We start from the raw sequence: 19,199 nt of genomic DNA, 5'->3' as shown, positions 1-19,199 counted from the left end.
CTCAAGCTGACATGTTTATTCTTGGACATTTACACTGTGGTAGAGAATGCCACGAAGGAGCTGAGTTATAAATGTTAATTTTGATTGAATATGACACTGCAAATAAACATGCCAAAACACTCTATAACATTGTCATCCTCTTTCATTCTCTCAACGCTGCAGCTGATACCCCTGGGCATCTGCTGCCAATAAGTCCATAGAATGGTGTGGACATCAGACAGGCATATATGAAAATGACCCATGAATACCAGCTAATAAGAACAGAATTTAGATGTGAAACCATAGCACCATGAAAAACAATGTAAAAGCTCTGGAAAAAAACAGTTGATGTTCACTGCAAAAATCTCTGCTACCCAGCAGTCGTATCCGTGTTTAAAGAAGAGGCCACATAGCAACAGGAAGAGAGAACCACACAAAATGTGTATGATCATCCTCAGATCAGCCAGTGAAAGATTCCTTTTAAAGAGCAGTCTTTATTGTGTGAGTCCAGCTGTAAAATGGGTGTAGAGGCAAATCTCATACAATGACGAAGGTGGAAAAATCATAGCAAATCTCCATGTCAGTGCCTTTTGTTTTTACTGCTTTGGATGTGCATTTTGCAGAGCCATAAAAGCATGGAAAAACCTACCAAACAAGCAAACCCTCTTCTTTAACCCTTTGGCACTGGGCAATGAATGTCTGGAAATCTTGACTTTTTCGTGTCAAGTGTATCAAAACAAAACCCACAAAAAACCCCAGCTCACAACTCTCAAAGTCTGGCAAGAGAAACGGAGAACATAAAAGTTGTGAAAATGAGGCTGGCTAGACAAAAATAAAGGATTGGCACTAGAAAATATTAGGTCTCTGACTGATTTTTGAACAAATACAAAGGAAGTTGTTTTTTAAAAAAAGGATGCACTATTTCTGCTTTGTAAAAGCGTTATTTAAGGCAGACAGTGAAGAACTTGTCTGATGGCTAACAAAATAGCAACAACTAGTCTTCATAAGCTGTTGTCTTATTGTCATGTTACACCATTCTAGTCAAAGTAAAAGTTCCAAATAAAGTGACGTGACAAAGTGTTTCTGAGTATTATAAGGTCACTTTCTTTCCCAAGCTTGAAAATCCAGGATTCAAATAACTTAGCCACTATGTTTTCAGAATAAGAAAAGGTAGAAATAATCTGTATTTTGACGCAAAGTTATGAATGAAGAGAAAATTAGCTGGTGAACTCCTTTTAGCCCTGACACACAATCATAATAATGGTCTTGCTCAAGTGGAATCAATATGATTATGTCAAATGAAACTAGTAGACAATTTGGTGCAATACTGAATGTTCACCATATTCATAATGTGACTAAATATAGGCATATATTTTTACATATGCATGTGTATACATGCATACATGTGTAGATCAACTCCTTGACTTTACCAAGATATTTTGCATGCCCTGTATTGTCCTGGTCCCTCTAATTCCCATTCTAGGAATTTTTCTCATCTCCCACAGGTTGGTGGCAGTTAATTCAAGATTATCAGGGCTGCTGGACATGTGGCATTTGAAACAGCAAGTATCCAGTGCTCGAGAGGTTTAACCTGCACCTCCAAGCTTGGCTGTGTCCCTAACTTGATGGCTCTGGCTATGCACTAGCTCCCACTACTTGTAGGAGCCCCAGTGCTCCAGCGGTACCGCTGCCCTCTTTCCTTCACTTGGCACGCTCAAGTGCAAAATGCTGCAAAAGGGGCTGACGTGGCTAAACAGGTCGACCATCCAGCAGGAAGCTGTTTGCTGGAACAGAAATGTGAAACTCAGTCCAGGCACCCCACTGCCACACTGGTGCCCTCACTTCTGAGCTAGCACACACCTCGTGCCTTAGTGCTCGGTCCACATCTTCTCCAGCTGTGGCCCTGGGTTAAGGGGAATGTAACTGCTTCCCTTCAAACCAACCTCATCCCTTTCTGAGTGCGTCCAGTGTGCTCAGAAAACCTGCATGGGATGAGGTCCCTCGGGAGATGGCTGTGTCGGGCGACTCTCGATCTGTCCCTGCTCTGCTGGCAGACAGAGTGAGCAGTGAAGGGAGCAGGTGGCAGCATCCATGGGCCCCACGGGGCGTCTTTGTGGATCAGAGGACATTGGGTGGCTCCCAAAGGCAGGCAGGCCAGTGAGCTTTTCCCAACCAAAGTGCCTAAATCCATCTTCAGCTTTAAATCAAGCAGTTCAAAATAGTGACGGCAGTTTGCGAAATGAGCATAACAAACACATAATCACTTGAAAGGGCTCTTACGAGGATTAACATGTGAAAGTTTGAGAGGAGCTCAGATATGGGGTCAGAAATCCCCAAATGGGGACCATTTCTGTAAAAATGCTGAAGTACAATGTGTAACACTCATGACAAGAAAAATCTTCCTGCTCATTCTTCTTTCAATGTTTTTTCTGTCCAATGAAAAACAAGAAAAGGGTTGGACATACTTACGGATGCAGAGCTTCTTCCTTTTTCCGAGGCAGAAGAGTAGGAGTGTTTAGTTCTGTGTTTTGTGTGTGTGTCACTAAAAAAAAGAAGAAAATAGGCTACAGGAACTGTGACTACAAGATCTGCAGGTGTGTGTCCCATGATCACAGGCAAAGCAGCTGGGAGGTCAGAAAATTGCTGGTTTCAACTTTGAAGAGGCTATATAATAAATTCAAACTAAAATTAAACCATCTCTCCCCCTTGGAAAAATCAAAAGCATTTGTTAAACCTGCAAATCAACAGATTGTGTATTTTACCTGGACTGATGTTGAGCTATGTGACTTTTCCTTCAAATTACATTGACATTAAAGGACATACAGCTACTCTGTACCTTTTTGTTCTTTCAGCTTTCTGCCTTGATGACTACTGCGGTTCCTGTAGGTACCAAAAGACTAAATAAGAGGCACGATATTCTTTAAAGGAGACATGCAAAGTTCAGATACAACTCTTGTAAAAGTATTTCCAATCCAGCAAGTAAACTAAGAACTTGATAGTGTCAGGAAAGCCAAAGATCAAATGCGATTGAGACTTGCAAGGGATGTCAAGTGCAACATGAAGAGCTTCTACTACTATATTAGTGGAAAAAGGCTGAACGAGGGAAATGTGAGCCTGTTGCTGAATGAGACAGACAATTTAGTGAGAGCAGACATGGATGAGACTGACATACTCATTGCTTGCTTTGCCTCAGTCTTCACCAACAAGGTCTCCCAGGCCTCCATGCTTATTGAAAGGGTTCAAGAAGGATAGAACAACCAGCAGCAAATAAGGATCCAGTTATGGAGTACTTGGGAGCTCTTGACTCACACAAGTCCTTGGGACCAGATGTGCTGCATCCATGCATCTGGAGACAACTGGCTGATGCCCTTACAAAGCTGCTCTCTATCATCGTGGAAAGGTTGTGGAGATCAGGCAGATCCCCTGATGACTGGGGAAATGCAAACATTGCACATATCTTTAAAAAAGGTGAAAAGGACAATCCAGAGAATTACAGGCTGGCCAGCCTCACTTTTGTTCCTTGGAAAAGGATGGATCAAGTCCTCTTGGAGCTAACTCTAGGGCACAGGAAGGAGAAGAACAGCCAGCATGGACTTACCAAGGGTAAGTCGTGCCTGACCAGCCTCATTGCATTCCATGAAAAAAATCACTGAGTTTGTGGGCAAGGGGAGAGCAGTAGATTTCATTTACCTTGACTTTAGCAGGTCATTGACAACGTCTCCCCTCAGAATTCTTGTATCCAAGTTGGGACAAATGGTGGGGTGGTAGGTGGACAATAAGATGGATTAAAAAACACGGTTGGATGACTAGGTTCAGTGGGTAGTGATTAGTGGGTTGTACTCAACCTGGAGGCCAGTAAAAGTGAACTGAACAAAAAATTGGTTCTGTTTTACCTCAAACTAGGACAGTAATGCAGGGGTCTATCCTGGGACCTGTCCTGTTTAACAACTTCGTCAATAACCACAGATAAACCAGTTCAGCCACCTCTGTATGTAAAGTTTCTCTTACAGAAAGCAAATATGGACAGAAACCATCTCTTCTTCCCTAGCACAGGGTAACACAGAGTGGTACAGTAGTGCAGAACAAAGACAATTAATAATTCTTAAAAGTCAATTGAGCAGGTGATCCTAAGCATCAGAAAATGAAGCAGCCAAGTGATCTCCAACAGCAGAAGAGAGAACTAAGTTCTTTCTCTCCTTATTGAATGATAAAGTAATTAAAATGGGACTGCTGTCTCAAATCTAGGCCCTCTATATACATCCATCCACCTTAATCCAAGAAGCAGCTATGCTCATTAAGGATATCCAGTGATTTGACCATATTCTACCAGCTTGCAAAAGGGAAAATTTTAAGACAATTCCAAGAAAAATGCAGAGTTTTTATCAAGATCTGAGATTTGTTCATTTAGTATTAATGAAACATGAAATATGCCAGCTGCCAAACTTACCAGTCTAGGCAGGTTTCCAGATTAGCCTGCTTTAATACTCTGTGTTCTTTCTTCTTTAGTGGTGATGCAAAATAAAAATAACATTGGGGATTTTGTTTTGCTTTGCTTATTTTTTGTGACCATCTGTGGAGGCTTTGTTTTTAATGTTCTTGCTTAATACCATATTCTCCAGAAGATCCAGAAGTAACATAGCCAAAGATAGCTTCAATTATCCAATATAAAGTATGCAGGAAAACACAGTATTATGAATCCTTTTTCTCCGTTCTATATTTTGCATCTGTAATCAAGCTCATGTGCAAATAATGACACTTAGACAACCTATTACTTGATTGTGCCTTTAATTCGGGAAGTGAGATAAATAAGTGGTATCAGCTGGGCCAGCAATTAACTATGCATTGAATTGCAGTTTCAAAAATAGAGCCTAAGTCAACCCTTTTAAAAAGACTGGTGCCAGAATATCAGTATACCATGCGCATTTGTACATGTATTGTTAAAATATATGCCGCCATTGAACATTTCCTAATATGCACAGGATAATATGAGGTGGACATGTACTGCTCAGCATGAAAAAGCATTCAAAAAGACAGGAATGGACTCAAGGGGTTGCAACGTGAGCGACCATCCGACATCTTCAGGTCTCTGGTCATGTCTACGTGGTAGACTGTGGTTCTGTGCACGGACACACAGGCTTGCTGAGCACCAAAAGCAGTATTGCTACAGTGCCAGGGTTCCCCTGTGGTAGCGTGCAGAGCATCCTTTGTGCTTCTGGCCAGGCCTGGCTTGCTCAGAACTAAGTAGGATGGATAAGCCAAGAAGTGCGTTGCATTAACAACATTTGCAATGTGAAGGCAGCCAAAGTACAATGCATTCCTCTCTAGTCAAACTGGTGTGGAAAGACCACAAGCTACTCCATTTCCAGACAGTAAAATACATACACGTATATACTTTAGTTGACCCTGCTCTGAGTAGACGGTTTGGACTAGACAATCTCCAGAAGTGCCTTCATACCTCAGCTATTCTATGATACCTGACATGGGGCAAATGTCAATGCTATCCATCTCCTCCTCAAAATGCCAAGATACCGCTACTTTGAAAAAACTCAGAGTGAGTAAATGGAGGAGGGGTTGGGGAGAGGGAAGATGTAAGTGGAACGTCTGAATAGAGAGATCTACAAGCAAAAAAGAAATTTGAAATAGAAGAGCTGGATAGTGGCACAGGCAGCTGGTCTAGAAGAAAGCTAAACCCATTTTTAGCAGTCAGGTTTTCTGGCAAAGAAATGGACAAAAGAGTCATTGTGAATAAAGTATCTGAAGGCTTCAGCTGTATTTTTCTGTCAGTGAATCATTGGCAAGTATCTCCTTAATTTGAGAATTTGCCATAGCTAATTGTCCTATAATTTATGCAAATCTATTTCCATCATGTACACAGAATACTGGCTATTAGTTATTTATGAGTAGTAGTCAGCTAGCTCTGGGTCATGACTGAAACTGTTCAAGCAGGAGAAAACAAACAATTTAGGAATAATGAGCAATAAATATTCTTTCTTTGTGCACAGTACTATCCCTGTTTCTAAGTGAATACATACTGAAATTCACCATTCACTGAACAGATATTAACTAAAATCCATTTTAACAATGTACAGAAATAACAAACAGGAAAGGTTTCTATGTATCAGTCATCAAAATGCAAAGAACTTTAACATATTCTGGGTCAGATACTCTAGACTGGTGTAAAATCAGCATCTTTCTAGTGACAACAGTGGGATCACTGAAGTTTCATTGATTTATACCAGATGCAAGTCTGGACTTTATTTCTTTTCTTTTTTTTTTCCATTGTTCTACCAACTTCACTGCAGAAGATAGAAAGAAAGGGCTTAGGAAGACCACAGTAGCAGGCATTTGGAGAGATGAGATGCAAATTGATTAAGGCATGAATTGGTTATTGCAAAGAGACAGAGGAAAGAAAAGCCAGATTCTGGCGATGTTACTGTGGTTGTGAAATTAGATGGAGATGAAGGGCAGAAAAGAAAGTCTGCGATTAGGGATGTCTCCAGTTCTGCAGTAATTTGATACTAACCTTCAAGAGCTGAAAAAACTCTTAACAAATTTAACTAAAGAAAAAGTTACAGAAACAGAATGACTCGTCAACAGATTTCACCCAGAGCAAATTTAGAATAAGTTTTCTTCACCAGATTTACTCTGGTGTGATTTTGGCTAAAACTACTTTTTTTTAAATCATGAATTTGGACTGACTGCCTTTTTCCCGCTGCCTGGCTTTATCACCCTGATAACCAACAAGGTATATTTCTAGTGATATTAGATAGCCTGGACATGTGAAGCCCTTTCCCAAATTTTTCCAGCTCAGAGAAACCATGCAATGAGAAGAAACAAGCTTACCTGAATTTAAGAAAAAAAAAAAAGATACTGTCTGCAAATAAGTATCAATGACAGAATCAAAGGTCCACAACACTTCCTTCACTCACCACCTCTGCCATAATCCTGCCTAGATACAGGTGTGTGCCAGCAGGTACGTACATATATACATGTTTCTTCTTCACCATCAGATAAAACTAAAAGGAAAAAAGAAGAGGCTAGGTTTGATTTGGTAAAATCCTTTAAACCACAACACTACGGAAAACACATGGGAAACAAGAAAAAGCAGAAATTTTGGAAGAATAACCACTTCAAACCCATATGCAAAAAAACATCCTCAGAAATGCACTGTTTAATAAATTGATACTAGTCATATAGAAAAGTTAAATGTCTGAAGTAAATACAACCTACAGCAATGCTAGTGGGAAGTAATTTACACTGACAGCTTTTCAAAACAGCTGGTTTTCCTTGATCTAAAATAAAATTTTCAAGAATACCCCACAGCTGTTTTTAAACCTCCACTGCAAGTTCCTGGGGGAGAAAAAGAAATAGGAAGAAGAGATTGAAAAATTACTATAGAAAGGGAAAGGCACAGTTCTAGACAGACCTTTTTCTCTTGTTTCTCCCTGTGACTGGGTAGCTCATGGTAAAGGAAAGGATATACAGAATGGAGCAGGAGAAAGGCCTGCAATCTGGTGCCACAGATCAGAACAGCTGGAGGTTGTGCGTGGTCAGGTTAAAAATAAAGAAAGAGCAAGAGAAAATCAGGATAGAGCAAGTAAAGAAACACCTAGAAACAAAACCAGTAGCCAACTTGGAACAGAGAAGAAATATGAAATGTTCTCCCTTTGCATGGCCTGAAGGAGCAAAACCAGGATATACTTCAAGTAGTACAGACACAAAAGCATCCCTGACAGAACCTGTAGCCTGAAAGAAATCACCCTGCTCAGAAGAGTGGTAGGATCTTGATCTCCACTCACTGCACCCTCACAGTTCTTCGTGACTTAACGCCAGTTCAATTGCATGATAAACCTCCTTGCAAAGATACAAGGCTAAAGGCCAGCCAAGGCTCACGGAGGAGTGTGTCACTCCTCCCCTAATTAATTCAGGCAGAAGGAACCTGATCAAAGAAGTGCTGACATTCAATCAAAAGTCAGACAATATGCTCATGAGTAATAAGCACCGTCACATTGTCAGGATGTGCCAAGACTTCCACTGAAGTACGTACTGGAAAAGGGGGATGAAGGCCAGAAAGGCAATTGCACAACATATGTGACAGAGGCTCAACAAAAATAAATAGCTCCCCAGCCAGAAAATAACCTTTCACAACTCCCCTGTGCACTGCAGTAGGGACAGAGAAAGCACCTTTCACACTAAGGCTGTGTTTCATCTACTCTAGTAGCCGAATGCAGGAGATTCTAGGTGCCATACAGTTATCCATAAGCTGTGTGGAAAAAAACTTTGTCCAGCGCAAAAGAAACCAACTCAGTATGTGAATTAAGCACACCAGAGGTCTAAAGGACAAAGAAAAGGTTGGCAAAAAAATTGCCCCGTTTGGAAAACAAGTCCAAAAAAGAACAAGTCACCTTTCCAGTCTGCTAGCCCAAGCTATTGGAAAACTGCCTTACCTCACTGGGGTGGAGCAGGGACAGGTCTCCAAGTCTTCACCATCCTGAGTCTGTCCTGATATATATATATATATATATAAAAGCAGATGCAGAAGAAAAGGAGCCTGGTAGGGAGTGCCTATGAGTTTCTGCCTCCTCTCAAGGCAAGGAAAGCATGTGTTTCTAATGGCTACTTTTTATAAAGTGCATTCAGATAAGGTTAGGTTGCTTTTTTTTTATCAGTGCAAATCCTTATTATAAGCTCTTCCATCTCTATCTGGCAAAATAATCAAGAAAAGGTTGTGCTTTTAGTACCTGCAGCTCTGACTGTAAGTCAAAGTACAAGTCATCGCTTGTAATTTTTTACAATCCTGTATTATTTTACCACTTTCAGACACCGGCTATATTCTGTGGCACACGCAGCGTATTACTTTCCACAGGTCCAATGAGACGTGTCTCTATTTGAAATTTTTAAACTAACGTTAACAGCTAAGGTCAACCCTACAATATCAAATATGCCATGGACATAAAAGTTCAACATTTTCAAATATTCAAATATTTTGAAGTTTGAGAAATGATGTTCTATTGAAGTGAGTATTCATCTTTTCAACGCAGACTGACACTCAGCAAGTCTGAAAATTAAGAACCTAATGTTACTGGAGTCTTTTCACAAATGTGTCTGCAACTCCGTTCAAATATATTTTAGATTCAGGCATTTCAGCAACAAGATAAGTAAGAAGAAAATGTGTTTTGTGCCCATTCATCTAACACGAAGTGCTTAAGTTTTATTATGGGAAATTCTTAATGTTTTAAAAACATTAGCCAATGGAAGAAAAGAATATTTGGAGAGACATCCATTCATTCAAGTGTAAAATCAAAATATTTGGGGCAGTATTCTTCTCATTTTGCTCTGGAAATTTCCAGTTACGTATCTAAATCTAAGTAAGTCACTCTAGGCTCCTATGAAGCCAGTAGTGAGAAAGTAATTACTTCTGAAGAGATAGTATTTTACTTATTGTTACTCTTATTTTCCCTCTAAAGCAAGAGAAGTGTATTCTGAAAGTACTTGGTGCTCTGGGAGAACACAGCATAAGAGCCTTATACTGCACCTACATTGTAAGGAAAGAGGGGAGGTGGACTCCTCTGCTGAAGCTCAGACGGTCAGAGTAGCTGAGGTGGGGAGGCACATCTAGAGATCCTCTAGTCCAACCCCTCTTGAGGGTCACCTAGAGGAGGTTGCTTTAATAAATCTGTGAAACTTTTGGAACAGTGGTGCCTGGAGGTGTCAGGCAGGACAATCACTGCCTTAGCAGCACTGCTGTGCTTCACAAATTACAGGAGAGCGACAGCAGCAGTGAAGTTCCCAGGAAATTTCAAGTGGCAGAACAGTTCCCTTGACCAGAAACACAAACATTCAACAACAATGAAAAAGACATAAAAAATAAAAAGGGGTGGGGTGGGGAGGAGACAGGAAAGATGCAAAAAAAGTCATAAGTCATCCCATGTAATGGCTTGGTAGGAAAATGTTTTCACACTTCAGCCCACTGAAACTAGGCTGAAGCTCCACCCTGTATAATGTCTGTATTTTAACTGTTGATAATTGAAATGGAACATACCAGCCTTTACTTATCCTGCCTAATGAATGTTATCGTGTGGAAAAGGTAAATCAATAACAGCTGAGATCAAACATACCAATCTCCTTTTGAGTGTACAATGCTCTCATTTATATAAATCTTTACAACCTGACTGCCCTTCTCGTTTAAGCACAGCGAGTGAAACATTACTCAGTACAAAAGACCTTCTCAAGAATTCTCCATGCTGTTTGAAAGGGTAGCCCAAATGAATTGCTGGAATGACCATTGAAAGGGCTACTCGTTAGCTATGACTGTCCTTGGGAATTAGCCAGACGTGAGCTAACGAGACCACAAAGTGCTGTTGGTATTGGCAGTGAAGCCAAGGTTCATCATAGTACCTCTTGTCTAGACTAGGGATGTAAAAGGAAATAGAAAACAATTCTTCGACTATATGCGCTTGATGTTCCATCCCCTTTTTCTATAGAAAAATGTAAGACATTTGGAATTTTTCTTTTTTATTTGGGAAAGACAAATTTGGAAACCAGAATGACTCATGCTGGAAAGTGTCTGACTGGTACGTGATAGCTGGCTAGCTCCAGAAAGTTAAGGCCGTAGGAAGAGTTTGAGGAAGGCATGTGGATTCAGATTTTAATTTGGTTTAACTCATCTCTGACCCTCATCATTCATTTTGCTTTATTCACAGTGTAAATGACAGGGAGGTCCCTTACGTGGACAATGCTTGTTTACAAGCAAGTTGGTATATATCAAGAAGTCCACATACGCTGAGAATAAGAGGGTCCATTCCCAAAGGTATTGCACAAATCTCCGATCAGGTAATTCTGCAGCACAGATACCATGGAGGGAAAGTTCAGATCAGACCCTTATTTCTGACTCACTCGGGCAACTGCAAAACAATTACTTTTCCCTGCAGAGCACCCTGTCACTGTGGTATCCCTGTCTGGATCGAGATCCACCCACCCTTTACACAAAATCCCTTCTCACTTCCAGCTGCTGCACTTTGTCCCCTGGCCCACTCAAGTTCAGATACAGAGAAGCTGGCTGACCCAAAGCTACAGACTGAAGGAAAATATATAGTATTTTCTCAGGATTTTCCCCAGAAGTGGAATCACACCTGTTTGGGGATTTTTTCCATCCAGTGGCAGCTTAACAGCACTTCTCACTCTCCTTTGCCTCCTTTCCTTCGTCAGGGTGCTGACATCCTCCTCTTGCACCCATCCCTCATTTCTTTTGGAAATGGTAGGCACTGAATTTCTTCAGCCACCACATCTATGCCCTCAGCATTTACCCATAGTCTCATTTTGTAGTAATAAATCCAGGAAAAATTCATCGTCTACACCCTAGGATGTTTTTAGTGTCCCTACCAATGCAGGCTATCGGGAGGGTAAGGGGGCATCACAGTTCCCCCTGCTTTACCACCACCTCCTTATACAAAAAACATTTTGTCTTCTGTTTCGGTTTCCAAAACTATGTCTTGTTGCCTGTTTTCTGTTCCAGTGCGTGGTGCCCATGTGTCCTTTGTACTGAGAAGCACAGAAGCTGATCTTTCCTTCTATTTATCATTCCAAATAAAAATTGACGTTCTTGTAGACAGGCATGGTCTTAGCAGCAGGACTGATGGGACTCACACGACTTTCCTCTAAACCCACCTATCACTGTGTGCATGCTCCAGATCACATGACACTGTAACACAATTTCCACATACACACACCTTAAAAGGCTTTTTTTTTTTCATCATTCTTACATTCCCATACTTCAGTCCCAAAGTGCCACCATTCAGGCACAGAGGCCAGGAAGAGCTTCCTATGCCAGATACTTGCTATATCAAAGTCCTACCAAAGCAGACCTGCATGCTGCCTGTTTCATGGACCTCCCTGCTGTTCTGATCTGTGATTGCCACCTCCCCACAGAAGTGGCACCCTCATGTGCCATCCATGAGAGGCCCTCAAAGATAGGCCAATGCTTTATATTTACAGACATACTGAGCAGACACGGAGACTTCAAGGAGTGCCAGGTACCAAACACTCCTTATGCAGAGAAACAACCACACAGATGTGGGCAAAATGGACATCTACACCCACTCCCCGCCTCTTTCTCACACTTCTATTACTATCTGAGATGAGGTGGAGTTTCTTAAGGAATGAAGGGCCCTTCCTTTCCCTGCTCACTCTCCTGCTCACTCAGCTCACTGCCCTTCCATGTCCTTCTTCAAACTTCTCTTCACGTGATCTGTGAAAAACCATCTCTTCGACAGCTTCCAGACCTCCTTGTCATGTAAGCAATGATCTCATGAGGTGCTCTACAAGACTGTCCATTACCAAATTGCTCCCTCTCAGATTCAAATTTGTGCTGGATCACAATAAGCTCTTTGCATATGTGTAGGGAAAATCATCCAGACTTAATGATGTCTTGAAACACTCTTGACATTTCAATCTGATATAAAGATTACAAATAAAAGAGAAAGTGCACGTGAAGTCTGATGCTTGACAAGAGTATGCAGCATGTCTCCTATGTGAAGCAGAATTGACAAGTTATCCAAATCATCACAAAAACCTTGAAAAGCAGGAGTTCTCCCTCACATGACTGTTATATGAAAAGGGATGGCAGAGTAGACAGGGAGAACTTTTGGTAATGACAAGACAAGAACTGGAACAAAGGCAAGAACAGAGAAATAGAAGAACAATCTGTGCAGCTGCAGCAATGAGATCCTAGTCTGGCTCCCAACTTGCATGTTAACAACTGGGGTGCCAGACATTTTTATGCTTCACGATTGCTTGGTTTTCACTTAGGGATTTGCACATGATTGAATCTATTGAGAGACTGTGCCTTGGCCTTATATTTCTAAGATATATTTCATTCCTTTTACACACACATTATGCATCCTACGCAGGGCCTGGTGTTGTACTCGATATACAATCTGTATTTAGGACGCATTCCTTTTGGTTCACCCAAGTAAGAAATGCCATCCCCATCTGGTGTCCTGAAAAATACATGGAAAATTCATCCATCTTTTAGTCTGCTCTGAAACTAGTCTTCATCTGATACTTTGGAGTGTTCAGGACATTTCTTTCTCTTGCATGTCTCATTTCTGATTCTTTCTGGACCAGAGCCAGAAGTCTTACAGGGAAAACATCTCTACGTGAGAATAAAAGCCCATTTTAAAAGGTTGGAATAGTCTTTGTCAGGTATATGATCTAAAGCCAAAAGCCTCTCTCCAGCAGCCTTATCATTATTTATACTTGATCACATGTCAAGACCATAAGTCAGATCTGCATAACTAACTTTCGTTCTCTCTATTAGCTACAGAAATGACAGTAAAATATCTCACTCATCTAGGATTATTCACTGGCTGTTGTCAGGTCAGCTGAACAAAAAAAGAGTTGAAAAGCTCTTGCAGAGCTGAAACAAAGACAAAGCAATGATTTTGGTGTAGTTTATTCCATTACAGAAAACTAGTTTAGCATTTTAGATTTTCAAAATTAGAGTTGAAATTAGAAAATAGCAAACCCTAAAACAAGGAGAAAAAAACCCTAAATACATCATCATAAAAAGAGACAATTCTTCTTCCATTTCACTTGTATTAAGTTTGAGTGAAATAAAGTATGTTTTCGAAGAATAAGACAATTGCATTTGGCACCAAGTGTTATAGCCCACTGAGAAAAGGTGTTTTTTTTTTTATTATGAGTATAAAAGAAGATGTTTTTTTTAAATTAATTCCACTTCTTGTTTATTTTTTCTATTTGGCTGTTGACTGAAAAGAAATCAATTTATGGTGCTCAAAGGACTTTGAGATCGAGATGTACTTACCATCCTCTTGATGGCTACACCTGCATAACTGTTGGTTCTTCTGCCCTCTGAAAAATGAAGAAAGCTCCTTCCTCCCATCTTTGTCTGCTCTCCTGACCAGTATGTTAGAAGGAAATGATAAAAACTATATCTAATGGTTAATACTTGTAATGTTGCCTGATACACCTTTCCCTTAATATTTTAAAAAGAATGTAAAATTCTATGTCTGAACATACCTTGTTGGTATTTTGTAATGCTTTTCATTCACTTCTCTTTTCTCTTTTTAATCAGGTTATCACTTGGATCTCAGCAGAGGTACTGCTCATATCCTGAACCCTGTTGTGTTGAACTCTGTGTGCAAATATAAAGGGCAAGTCCTTTCTTAAAGAATCTGTACTTGCAAGTATTTTTCAATTTGCTATCACAAACAGTGAGCTGTATTTCAGTCAAAGCAAAGTTTACTAAATACATACATACCTGAAGAATTAAAATGGGAAACAAATTGTTTTGGACAAAAAAATTAGGAGTAAGACAACCTTGTTTTGCAGTGATCAGGTAACTCCTGTAAGAGAGCTGGGCTGTGCTTCTCTCTGCCAAATATTATTTTAGTTATCTAAGATAGAGTAACTAACCACAAGAGTTCTCTCAGAAGTCAGTCTCTTTTTATATCATGAGTGGACATATACTATGTCTTGTATAAATGGCATTAATATCTCTATAACTATTATTAAAGGCACGTATATATATACATAGATATGAGCTTAATATAGGTCTTTGTTCAGTATAAGCCTTTGGCACAAGCCTTTATTTCTTACTGAGATCCATGAATGACTTCTGCATTCTAATTCCACACTAAGCAACCTGTGTAACACTGTATGATCGCAGAATCAAACATCAACAAAATAATTTAGGTTGGAAGAGACCTCCGGAGGTCATCTAATCCAACTCCTTTCTCTAAGTAGGGTCAAATAGATCAGATTGCTTCGGGTTGTGTCCAATTGAGCCCCAAACACTTTCAAAGATAAAGGGTTCACAGCCTCTCTGTGCAGCCTGTGTGACCACCCTCATAGTGATATTATTTTCCTACCATCCAACAGGAATTTCCCTGTATTGCAACTCACGTCTGTTGTGCCTCGTCCTCTCACTGTGCACCCCGAGAAGGAGCCCAGCTACATGTCTATATGAAGTAGTTGAAGACAGCAGTGAGGTCTCCCTTTTGCCTTCTGTTCTTAAGGCTGAACAAGCCCTTTTCCCTCAGCCACAACCTGTATGTCCTTTTTCCAGCCCTCTCCCATCTTGGTGGCATCCGATGGACTCACTCAAATTTGCTGGAGTCTTTCTTGTCCTGGAGAACTCAGACACAGCACTCCAGATGGGGTCTCAAAAGTGCCAAATAGAGCAGAACAATGACTTTCCTGAGTCTGCTGGCTACAGTCTTACTTATGCTGCCCAGGCTGTTGTTGGCCTTCTGTGCTGCAAGGGCACGTTGCTGGGTTATGTTCAGTTTATTTTCCACCAGGACCTCCAGGTCCTTTTCTGCAAAGCTTGCCTGTTAGTCCCCAGCCTGAACTGTTGCATGGGTTTATTCCCTTCCAGATGCAAGGCTTAGCATTTTCTTTTGTTTAACTCATGAGGTTCTTGTAAGTCCATTTCTCCAACATGTCAAGATCCCTCTGAACAGCAGCCCTACTCTCCAGCATATCTACCACTCTGCACAGTTTGGTACAGTATGTGAACTTGTTGAGAGCATACTCTGTCCCTCTGTAATTATCCACATTATACATGTCAAAAATGACATTGAACAGTACACATTATACCTATATATGAATACCTATTATTACAATACGGGTATATACATTGTTTAACATACTTGCCCTGCTCAGTTATCAACAGAGGTAAGGTTAAACTATGAATCTTTAAGCAGAAGGCTTCACACATGTGGCTGCCATCACTACTGGAATTTCTGGAGAACTCAGATGAAGGGAAACCTTGTTGAATTCAGTTAGAGAAAATTATTCTGCCACCATTTGAAGGGCTAGAAGACCAGTCAGTATAAACCATGTTTTGCCTTATTGTTGCTTTCTCAGAATTTAGCCTGGCCATGCACATAAATCTCTTCTAGGATATATCATATGCAAGAAATTATTTTATCTTCACCACAGTGGATGGGGAAAAGTCCTTTTATGTATAACTTGCTTTAGGAAACCTTTAGGCTTCATGCATTTAAATCTCAAACATGTGCACTCTTCCTCCTTCACCTACCTTCTTTGCAAAAAAGGTCAGGCTTTAGGTGATCAGGACAAAGCTCCAAACACTCTAGTTCTTCACACTGCTCTTCCACAGATGCAGGTGGTCCATAAACTAATAAATGCACTGTGCAAATCTACTCTTCCTTTCAGGAGAGAATGCACCATATATTCTGTCTTGCAAAGAAGACTTTTCTTCCTCAAAATAGGAAAGGTTTGATGACTCATTTTTGGCACTACAACTTTGGGATTGCCAGCAGACATCCAAAAAAACCTTTCTTTCTGTGAGGCATGGAGTTGATCCTCCGAGCAGGCTGAATGTTTCCTCTTAGTACATGTCCATGCTGTACATTCCTCACACCACATTCTGCAGTGTTAAAATGTGTTTCTATTACCTTGTGAATCCTCTTCAAAAAGCCTGCCCACCTTTTCTTATCACTGTGGTTTGTGTTGCATCATCACTTAGCTATGGGCACTCAGTCTGAGCTCTACCCTGCTCTCTTTCCAACAATCTTAACACCACTGATGCCCCGAGTCCAAATCATGGCTGGCTGTCAGCCAGGGACGCTAAGGCCAGAGCCATCTCGATGAGAAGTCTTGTTCACTTACCTTCACGTCCAAATCAAACCTCTTCCTGAGACATGTGTGCTAACAAAACCTGATCACAGCAATTTTGCCAGGAATGCAAACAAAAGGGGTACAAGTGTGACAGGACCAAATTGTGACTTAGGTTTCACAGAATTGGCAGGAAGTTGGCTGTGTTTTAGTATTTACTTACACAATTGCTCTGCTTGCTATAGTCACTCGAGGTCTAGGAGCGAATGGGCTTTCATGCTTGTTGTCTCACTCTCTCAATTATAGTTGGGTCAGTAATGCCGTGCTGACTGTGACAGGTTATGGTGAAACCAAAATGTCATTTGCAACCACACAGTCAGGAAATCCGCCCTGAAGATTAGAGTTTAGTTCAAGAAACACTGAATTTCTCCACTGTTTGCTTTCATTCCAGTGCAGCAGATTACTTTGAAAAGTGATAGTGATACTTTGATGAGAATAATTGTTTTTGTTAATTCATTTACACATTGTACCTTGAAACAACAGAATGTAAACAAACAAGTGATGTCAGTGTGTGTAGCAGAGAAAAAATAGTCTATGAGAACATATCCTTTCTTGCATATAATGACATGTTTTTGCTGCAGAAAGTCCCTAAGGCTGTTTCTTACTTGCAGTTTCAAAACATCGTCATTAGTAAAACACTGGGGAATAGAACTGTTCCGTGAATCCATTTATGTCTTTACTGAAAACCTCACTTTTCTATGTGAAGAACAACAACAACAGTCACTTGCAGTTTTTCCCTCACAGCTTTTGATGTGGGCCAGAAGACCATTTCAGGTAATATGCATAACATACCCTGCTAATCTATGTTGGTTTACTAGCTACCACAAAGGAAGGAGCCAAACATAAAATCCATTGTTATCCTCACGACTGGTCATATGTTATTTTTACTACTGTAGAGCTTTTTGTTTAAATTTGACTTTTGTTGCCTGCATAGATATTTTGAGCTTATACTGAATTAGAAGACGCGTATTTACTAACTAATTCATTGGTGAGGCAGGAAGACAATTTGGCAAGGTTCTTTTCTCCCCCTCAGGCTTATAAATTCCAGAATTTTTTTGCCCCACCTATTCGGCACATTTTTTTCTTTTCTTTTTTCTCTTTTCTCTTTTTTTCCCTAAGAGCAGGAATAACAAGATTAACCCTGAAAAACACAAAAACACAAACCAAGGGAAATGCTGTGGATTTTTCTCCCCCCCCAATCCTTTAATGGGGGCCCAATCCTAACCCCCAGAATCTTTTTACTCAGTTCAGTTAGTGCTGGATCCTAGACAGGATTGCTCCTGTTCCTTGGCATGTTTCAGCTGACAGCCAGGACTGCACAAGAATGCATGAGAGAACCCTCTGTCCTTGGCATAAACTGGCTGGGGTGTTAATCATTTCTCACTGACTGACATTTTTTTATGCCTTCTGACTTTCCAGGTCATCTGTTTCTCTCTTCCTGGTGCTCTCGGACACACCGCATTCTGGTTGCTTCAGGGATTCCAGCTGCTTTCCGCAGTGTTTCGTGTCTAGCAGCTTCCCAGTCGCTGGTACCTCCCTGGTAAACAGGGCTCTGACAGCCTTTGACTGGCTCCAGTTTGTGCAGCTGCACTGCACTGGGAGAAGCAAAGAATATATTTCATTTAAAAGTGAAAGAAAGGTTAGTTCAGTAATGTGATCTGTTGCAAAACTGCTCTCTCCTCCGAGGGCAGTCAGGTAAAATCCATTACACAAAGAATTTCAAAGGTTCTTTTTTCTGACATTGTCGGTAACAATGCAGCCCATTGTTTACATTTTAATTAAATGCTGTTTCACTGATTTTTAAATAAGATTAATTAATCTAATGTTTTCAGCTGAATTATTGTGAGTTGAACCTATTCAAGACCTACTCAAGATCTTCAAAGACTAGCACGGCTTGTTTATGTAGAGGAAGTCAAATTAATGATACCTTTATTGTAATTTAGTAGCTCATGGACACTGCAGTGATGAGAAATATTTCTTGGAGAATCTTTCCTCAGCAGCCTCTGGTCTTAAAGGAGTTTTCTTATTTACCTTTGTAGTATGTACAACTGTCCCAGCTACTTAGAAAATGAGGAAGGGGAGGTTACTTGTACAGTACAGTAAAAGGTTAACATTGAAAAAACACGAATAACCCTCCACTTGTGCCAAAAACAAAGAGCACACCTGACCTTGAAGTTATTTCAATTAAAATAAAAGCAGAGAAGATACATTGAGTGCCACTGTCCTGTACTTACTACGCTCTCATCTCTGATTTCACTGCCAAAATCGTAACTCTGATCAAGAAGTGTGTTGCTTTTACGTTATGTTTTTCAAATACAGTTTTCAATACAGTAACTAGCAAATGTGCAACAAATGTACATAGCATTGGGGGCACACTGTGTAACTGTGCCTCTCTGAGAACAACGTTGTGCACCTAAAAGGAAGTGTGTGATTGACTCATTTATAGGAAAGATATGTGTGTATATAAAATATGTCTGCATTCGCGAATCCCCGATATGAATCAGTATGGTTTCTTGATGGTATACATGCAGAGCCCTGGATCTTTGGCTAGGACT

At 40.5% G+C, this 19,199-nt stretch overlaps 1 long non-coding RNA gene across 1 annotated transcript in view; it reads left to right on the top strand.

Moving 5' to 3' along the window:
• Window positions 1-18,761, top strand: part of LOC128904566 (uncharacterized) — a 38,418-nt gene extending 19,657 nt beyond the window's left edge. The window contains exon 3 of the long non-coding RNA XR_008464541.1: window positions 18,064-18,761. This is a non-coding gene — a long non-coding RNA (uncharacterized LOC128904566). The remainder of the gene's footprint in view (window positions 1-18,063) is intronic.
• Window positions 18,762-19,199: the final 438 nt, after the last annotated feature.

The sequence above is a fragment of the Rissa tridactyla genome, chromosome 1, assembly GCF_028500815.1.
Source record: "Rissa tridactyla isolate bRisTri1 chromosome 1, bRisTri1.patW.cur.20221130, whole genome shotgun sequence".
NCBI lineage: Eukaryota > Metazoa > Chordata > Aves > Charadriiformes > Laridae > Rissa > Rissa tridactyla.
This window is presented reverse-complemented; position numbering and strand designations above follow the sequence as displayed.